Source organism: Montipora foliosa, unplaced genomic scaffold (genome assembly GCF_036669935.1).
Source record: "Montipora foliosa isolate CH-2021 unplaced genomic scaffold, ASM3666993v2 scaffold_412, whole genome shotgun sequence".
In the NCBI taxonomy this organism is placed as follows: Eukaryota; Metazoa; Cnidaria; class Anthozoa; order Scleractinia; family Acroporidae; genus Montipora; species Montipora foliosa.
Window position 1 is genome coordinate 1435001 of NW_027179715.1, and position 7500 is coordinate 1442500.

Genomic DNA, 7500 nt, shown 5'->3' on the forward strand with positions numbered 1-7500 from the left:
GAGATGATTTTTCATGGAAAAACTTCATTTCACCTCCACCACGCAGTACACAACATGAGGAAAAACCATTAGGTTTATTTTGGCAGTTTAGACCGAGCACCAGTAACTATAACGATACGTTAACGTTATACTACGACCTAGCAAGATCTAAGTATAAGGCATAAGACAAGAAACAGAGCTGAACGACAGTTTACACAACTACTAGTGTCAGACGGAGGCCAGAAAAAACCCGCCGGAAAAAACCCCGTGGGGGAAAAAAGTCGGCAGGAAATCTGGGTAGGAACTATGGCTCAAACTCTAAATAGCCCATCCTATACGAGGCTACAAATTTCAAACGCGTCTACCCGCGTTGACTAAAAGAACGTTATACTTAAAAATATATCTAAGATCGAACGAGGTGTCGGCCTAGAACGACTGTCTCACGTGCTACAAACCTCTAATATAGTCCTCCTTGACAACCCATAATGCAGTTCGACTGGACTAGTTCCAGTCGCCACTGCTCCAGTGCCGCAGAAATATTTCATATTGGGCTAATTCGTATACACTCAAAGGGCGAAAGGTAAAACTGTGAACTGAAAATATTTAACTATTCTCAGCGGTCTCTCCTCGCACGTATAAAAGGAGATGTGATAGAATGAATGCCATTCTGTCGATCAAGCGAGTAGCTGCAGTTTAGAAATGGCTGACCAGGGCGAGCAAGTTCCACAGGTTCCGGCGGGCGAAAACCTTCAAGCTGCTCAAGCAGTCGCCATCGAGCAACCGCCGCTGCCTCCACCGCCACAGAACCAAGAAGAGCCTGCTAATCCAAACCCCGGTCAAAACGCCGCAGGGGAACAGGTTACGTTAGAGGTTTGTTCAGCATTGTATTTTGTCGTTTCCAGCACGTGTTCTCGCATATTGTATCTCCGTTGCAGTTTTGAATTTATTTTCAGTTCGTGTTATGCCCTGTTTCAAAACGTTTAGTTTTAGCTTAGCGGGCAATTCTCGACTCCGGTTTTGTATTTTGCCCTGCTGATAACGTGTGGCTTGGTTGTCTTGCGGGCGATTTTAAGTTGAACTCTTCAAGGTCACATTCTGACCTACCTGACTTACGGTTCCTGTTTTGCTCTGCTGATAACGGGCAGCTTCGCTGCTTTGCGAGCAATTTTACTGGAGTTTGTTGCTGGCACTTTTTGTGCCGTACTTCGAAACGTCTAGTTTTTAATTTCTGGCTTTGAGGGAAACTCTTGGTTGATTTTCCAGTTCCTATTATGCCCTGCTGATAACGTCTAGCTTAGTTGTTTGGCGGGCGGATTTAAATTTATTTCCAGTTTATTTTGTGCCCTGCTGGTAAACGTGTAGCTTTCAAGCTTTGCGGGCAATTTTAAGTTGGCTTTTCATGCATGTTATGCCCTGCTTAAAAACGAGTAACTTGATTGCTTCGCGGGCAGTTTTAAGTTTTTTTCCCAGTTTTCGTTATACTGTGCCCTGCTTCAAAACGTGTAGCTTTCAGGCTTCGCGGGCAATTTTACGTTGGCCTTTTATGTATTTCATGCCCTGCTGATCACGTTTGGCTTAGTTGCTTTGCGGGCTGTTTTAATCTTGCTTCTAAGTTTTGTTGCGCCCTGCTTTGAAACGTGTAACTTCTTTGCCTTGCAAGCGATTTAGAATTCATTTTCCTTTTCACTTTATGCCCCACTGAAACATTTAGCTTAACCTTTTGCGGGCAGTTAGAAGTTTGTTTCTAGTTATGTTATGCCCTGCTTCTAAACTTTTACGTTTTCTAGCTTTGTGGGCAACTTGACAGTGACTTGTATTTCACCTTCCCGTTTAATCATTACGCCCTGATGATTATGCGTTATTCTCGTTCTCGTCTACCTCCACGGATTTTCTATGTTTGTTTACTACTGACGCGTACTCCAGCATAGAGCCGGTTATTGTTTTAGTGCGATCCTTGTTTAATTTCCGTTCCTAATTTTGAATTGTTTTTTTTCTTTCCTGAGTGCTTGTTTTCGCCGTATTGTCTCACTTATTGTTTTATTTCCGTGTCGCTTTATGCTTATTGTTACATGTTGGAATAAGAGGTGCGCTGCTGATTTACCCGGCTTATGTATCCAGCACAATGCATTCACTTTTTAATATTTATATTATCACAGAATAGTATGGAAAACAGCACTCAATTATTTTGCAACAGATTGACAATAGTTTGACGATGTTTCTTTAAATATTTCGCGCTGTCGGTACAATAATTTGTAATTTTCTCCCCTGGCATCAATGCAATCGCTTCACTCTCCCTTTCCTTTTTCTTTTCCATACTTAGGCTTTGCAAGAGAGGATTAAGTTTTTAGAGAATGCCCAGGGGACCTCTGTACAAGCATTGATAAACCGCATAACCCATTATGGTAGCCGCAGATTAGAAGACTTCGACAAATATGAAACAGTGCGCCTCGCAGAAAAGCTCGTCTCTGTGGCGGAGACCACTGGCCATGCAAAAGCGGCCAGCTATGAAATCATCGCAACCACCCTCAGGGAGAAATCCATGTGTCGAAAGAGCAGTTTAAGGCTTACTTCCTGGCTCTTTTAGCAGACAAGGAGTTTACAAGGATCTTTGATGCCATCTCTGAAGTCGATAAGTCGTTTACACGTCCAGCGCCATATTTTCGTACTCAGGCGAGAGGTAATCAAAGGTTTTCCTCTTCCAATCCTCGAGTCACCTGCTATAGGTGCGGAACCCCAGGCCACAAGTCTACACAATGTTGGAAGCGATTTCCGACGGCCCGCTATTTTCCTTCAAGCGGTTCAGGTCAAAGCCAACCCCGACCGCCAACTCGGTGGCAAGACCCTCCTTTTCTATAGGTTTGGGTTCTATTAAAGTCAACTCAACACCATAACCATGTCTCTTGTTTATATCTATATGCGTATATTCTACCCAACACCCCCTCCCCCCCCTCCACCCCCTTCCTCTCCCAGGTTAGGCGTTACCTCATAAAACTTTGTTTATCAATTTCATCTCCCTTTTTTCCTCGGATGACATTCTCAAAGGGAAGCTCACTTTCCCTCTCGGATAACCGGGGCTGTGTTTCTTTTCACTTTAGCTCTTGAACCCTTGCTTTCACGACTGGGAAATGTGTCCTTGTTTCAATCCCAACACGGTTAGCATTAATGAATTGCAGTGGATAAACATCGACGGATCTGTTGTTGATAGCGCCCAGGGGATGGCGAATAATGCCCATATCTCTGATGACGATATCGCCCAAGTCTCGCAAGGAGATGTATTGGCGGATATGTCTCGCCTTGTTTTCCGAGATCCAGATCATTTCCGGGCGGGGGAACTTTATCGCCATGCGTCACGATGGAATACCTTGTTAGATGACCTCAATGACAAGCGCTTCTCTGAAGTCCGTGACTGGATTAATAACGGTGTAGACGTAACAAAGTTGTTTAGGCCGTTCAAAGGTAGTTACAAAGGAACAAATTATGAGTGTAGCAGTCCACCACTTTGTATTCTTCCCAATCACCCGTCATGCAAACCTTTTGCCTCGTTTATATCTGATACACTCCAGGACCGTTTGCGTTCTGACGCTATTTCTTTGTGGGGCAAAGTTGGAGAATGCACCCCCACCTCACCTCGTTTTTCCTCTTACGGTAGAGCCTAGCAAGCCGCGACTCTGTAACGATGATAGATTCCTTAATCTCTGGATCGAAGACCGTCCGTTTTCCCTGGATAGCGTTCAACATTTGCCTAAATATGTTGATAAAGGATTTTATCAGACATTATATGATGATAAGTCTGGATACGACCACATCAAGCTTCACCCTTCCAGTAGAACTTACTTTGGTTTCCAGTGGGGAGGCTAGTATTTTGTGAGTGAGTGTATTCCTTTCGGGTGGAAATCCTCCGCATACATTTATCATACGACTGGCCTTGTCGTGTCGCATAAGCTGCGTTCGTGGAACATTCTCTTTTCATTGTACATTGACGACCGCCATAATGGCCAATTATCATTTCCGGGTGGCAACTTGCCATCCGTCTATCAAGCTCTCTGTTCAGGGGATGAAGTGAATTTTGCTCTGGCTCTCGCAGGTATTTTCCTCACGTGTTACATCTCAACTTCCCTTGGCTACTTTATAGGCCTGGCAAAGTCTCAACTTACCCCTCAAAAGCAGGTCCCATACCTTGGTTTTGTCATTGATTCGGAACTACAGGCTTTTACTTTGATGCCCCTCAAAAAGGAAAAGTTTCTTCGTCTCGTCAAGGAGACGTTACCTCGTGACACCTTAGATCTATTAACTCTGCAAAGGCTCAGCGGAAAATGCATGTCTCTGAGCTTGGCAGTTCCGGGTGCAAGGCTTTATGTTAATGAAATTAACCTAGCTGTGTCTCGCGCTACTCGCTCTTCGCGACCTGTAAAGATGTCTCCGGCCCTGAGGAATGAGATTGAGCACTGGCTCTTCCTTGAGTCCTGGGACGGGTTTCTTCGTTGGCAATCTAAAAAGCACACACATGTCAGGCTGTTCTCCGACGCATCTCACTTCGCTTGGGGAGGTGCGTTGAGCCCGAATGCCATTAAGGCGAATGTCCGTGATTACTGGGACGCCTCAACAATACAAGCCGATATCGCCACTAAGGAGACCTTGGCATTAAATAACGTCCTTGAGTCATTCGCTGAAACCATCAAAAACTCATGGGTCGATACCTTTGTCGACAACATGGTTCTGATCCGTTCATGGAACCGACAGGGTTCTCGTTCTCAATCGATTTCAGGTGCTTTAAAGAAATTGTTCCACACTACCACAAAACTCAATATCGATTTGCACCTTACCTTTGTCCCTAGTTCCCAGAACCAGGCCGACTCCCCTTCGCGATGCCTTAGCCTGCAGGATGCCAAATTGTGCCCATCTCTATGGATGGTAGTACAAGAATTGTATGGCGGCCAAAATGGACATTCTTTAGACCTTATGGCACGCCCCTCAAACGCCCAATATGACTTATCGGGTGCTAAGTTGCCGTTTTTCTCTGAGAACCTTCTCCCGGGATCTCTGGGAGTCAACATGTTCGCACAGTCTCCTGACCTGTACCATCTCTCTGTATTTAAGAACCCATACGTCTTCCCACCCATCTGCCTGATACTTCATGATATCAAGTATATGAGAAGCCTACGACTGTCATACACCATCGTAGTACCCGACGTGTGCCCAAGGCGTTTTTGGTGGCCCTTATTAGCATCCTCATGTTCTTCGCGATACCTCTTAGCTGTTGCTGGAACTGTTGGGGCTCTCCTCACGCCGTCTAAGAATGGATTTTCAAACAATTGGCCTATCCCTTGGGATTTCTGGGTGTTCCGCCTCTGATGAGCAAGTGGTGCCTCTTGGCTTGGGATTTCACGGTAATATCCTACGATGTAGCAATGACTTTGCAATTTAAAGCATATCTTTGTATGAACAATTATCACTTGCATAATGGACGAAATAATCAAGTAAAACAACTCTTCGAACAAAAATTTGTATGTTTTCACGTATGAAATAAATAAATAATTTTAAACACAATGGACAGGATACATTCCTTTTCCATATCTTTTCATATATATATATATATATATATATATTAGGACCTTCCTTCAGCTATGCGAGCGTTTGTTCCGGCTGTGTCGTGTCCTTCCTGCAGTCATCCCAATGACAACCTGTTCCTTTTCTGCCAGATGTGCGGCCATCGCAGGAAGACGGTCCCTCGAAAGGTCCCCAGTTCCAAAATCTCTGTAAACCTTCAGGCCATAAATGACCGTTTGGAACATCTGAAAAAAGCCTCCCTCCAATCGTCATACTCCAAGCAGAAGTGCGCGCTTCGCTCAGAGTTTGAAATATTCTTGGGGCATCGCCAACTATTCCGGTCACGACAATTCAGCGCGACTTACGTAAAATGACTTTTTCCGCTGTTCTACTTCTTGTATCAGCGGGCTCATATCGCCGCGAACGCGAGGTACGGAATATGTTTTTTATATTTACTAAAGTTTGGCCCATACCAAAACCGCTGAGAGAAAAAACTTGCTTCGAAGAATGAAGTTCACAAAATTAGCTTTCAAACGATGGTTTTTGCGAGAAATTTGGACAAAAGATAGCCAAGATATCGTTATTCGAAAACAGGGGACTTTACAGGTTTAACGTGGACTTTGGTTTATCGGTTTTTTGCGTTCTTTGGAAGGGAAAAAGGACGGATCAAACATTTCGCTGCTGACTTCATATTTTGGGTTAGGGTCAAGAACAGAGTCAACTATGGGTCTCCACTCCGGCAAGTGAAGAACCAAGCACAGGAACACTGGTATCTGTTTTTAATTCCAGGGATTTTCGTATATTTGCTAGCTTTTGTAAGGCTTAAAGGGGTCGCTCAACTCAAAACAAAGCATAGGAAAAATGAAGGGTTTTTTTTTGGCCTGAAGTTATATTTTTTACAGCAGAACACAGACAACAGTCGTTATAATGGCATCCCGTTCCGGCAAATGTTCCATCTGCAATTTTTAGTGTACTTTTTCGACATATTTAAAACCTCTCCATACATTTCTTTGTAAAATTTGACGCCATTTCGAGAATTAGATTTCTAAGAAACCGCTTACGTTACGCGGGCGCATGGCCGAAATAGTTGGCGATGTCTCTTCCGAATAGTAAAACAATCCTTTCTGCGAGTCCTACTGATATCACTCGTTTTTTGGTGTGGAAAGACCGGCATGGTAAAACGGTGGTGCATGCGCATGGGTGTCCAGACTCCAAACTCCAAAGTGCAGCCAAGTGCACATGTCCAAAACGCCTGGCGTTCAAAACAATCGACTCCTACATAGGGAAACTACGAGCCATATTTAAGGAAGCCGGACGCTGTGGGGATTGGAGCTTGCTGTTAGCTTTAGGTAATCCTGCTGCTTCGCTTGAAGTGCAAAAATATCTAAAGGCCTCAACTGAGGAACAATTACGAGCTCACATAACTCCAAAGCAAGCGGTTCCCCTATTTTTGTCCAAATTGTTGCTTCTAGCCCGCTATATGAGTAGGAAAATTGCGGAGAGGTCCGTCAACCCATCTTGTCTATTTGTATTGGCGCAAGACCAGGCGTTTTTCAAAGCGTTATTCTTTAGTGGTGATCGTGGTTCAGATCTTGGCATGGTGAGAACGGAAGAGATCTTACGTTTTCCCCAGGACGATGGGCTGTTGTTTAATCATGTATGGGGAAAAACCCTGCGGGATGGCGCTTCCAATGTATTCGGAATTCGGAGACATCCTAACCCTGAGTTGTGCCCAGTTAAAGCCATTGAAACATATGTAGCCGTAGCCTCTGAGTTACGGGTTTCCGTAACTAACGGCTTCTTGTTTCGTCCAACCAATCATCAAGGCCATATTGTGAACAAGCCTTTTACAAGCTCTTCAGCGGAGGCTCGCTTAAAGCTGTATTTGAAACAAGCTCACATCGACGAGGGAGAAACGCTGCACAGCTTCCGTTCGGGCTCAACTATAACATTAGCATTATCTGGCTCCCAGTT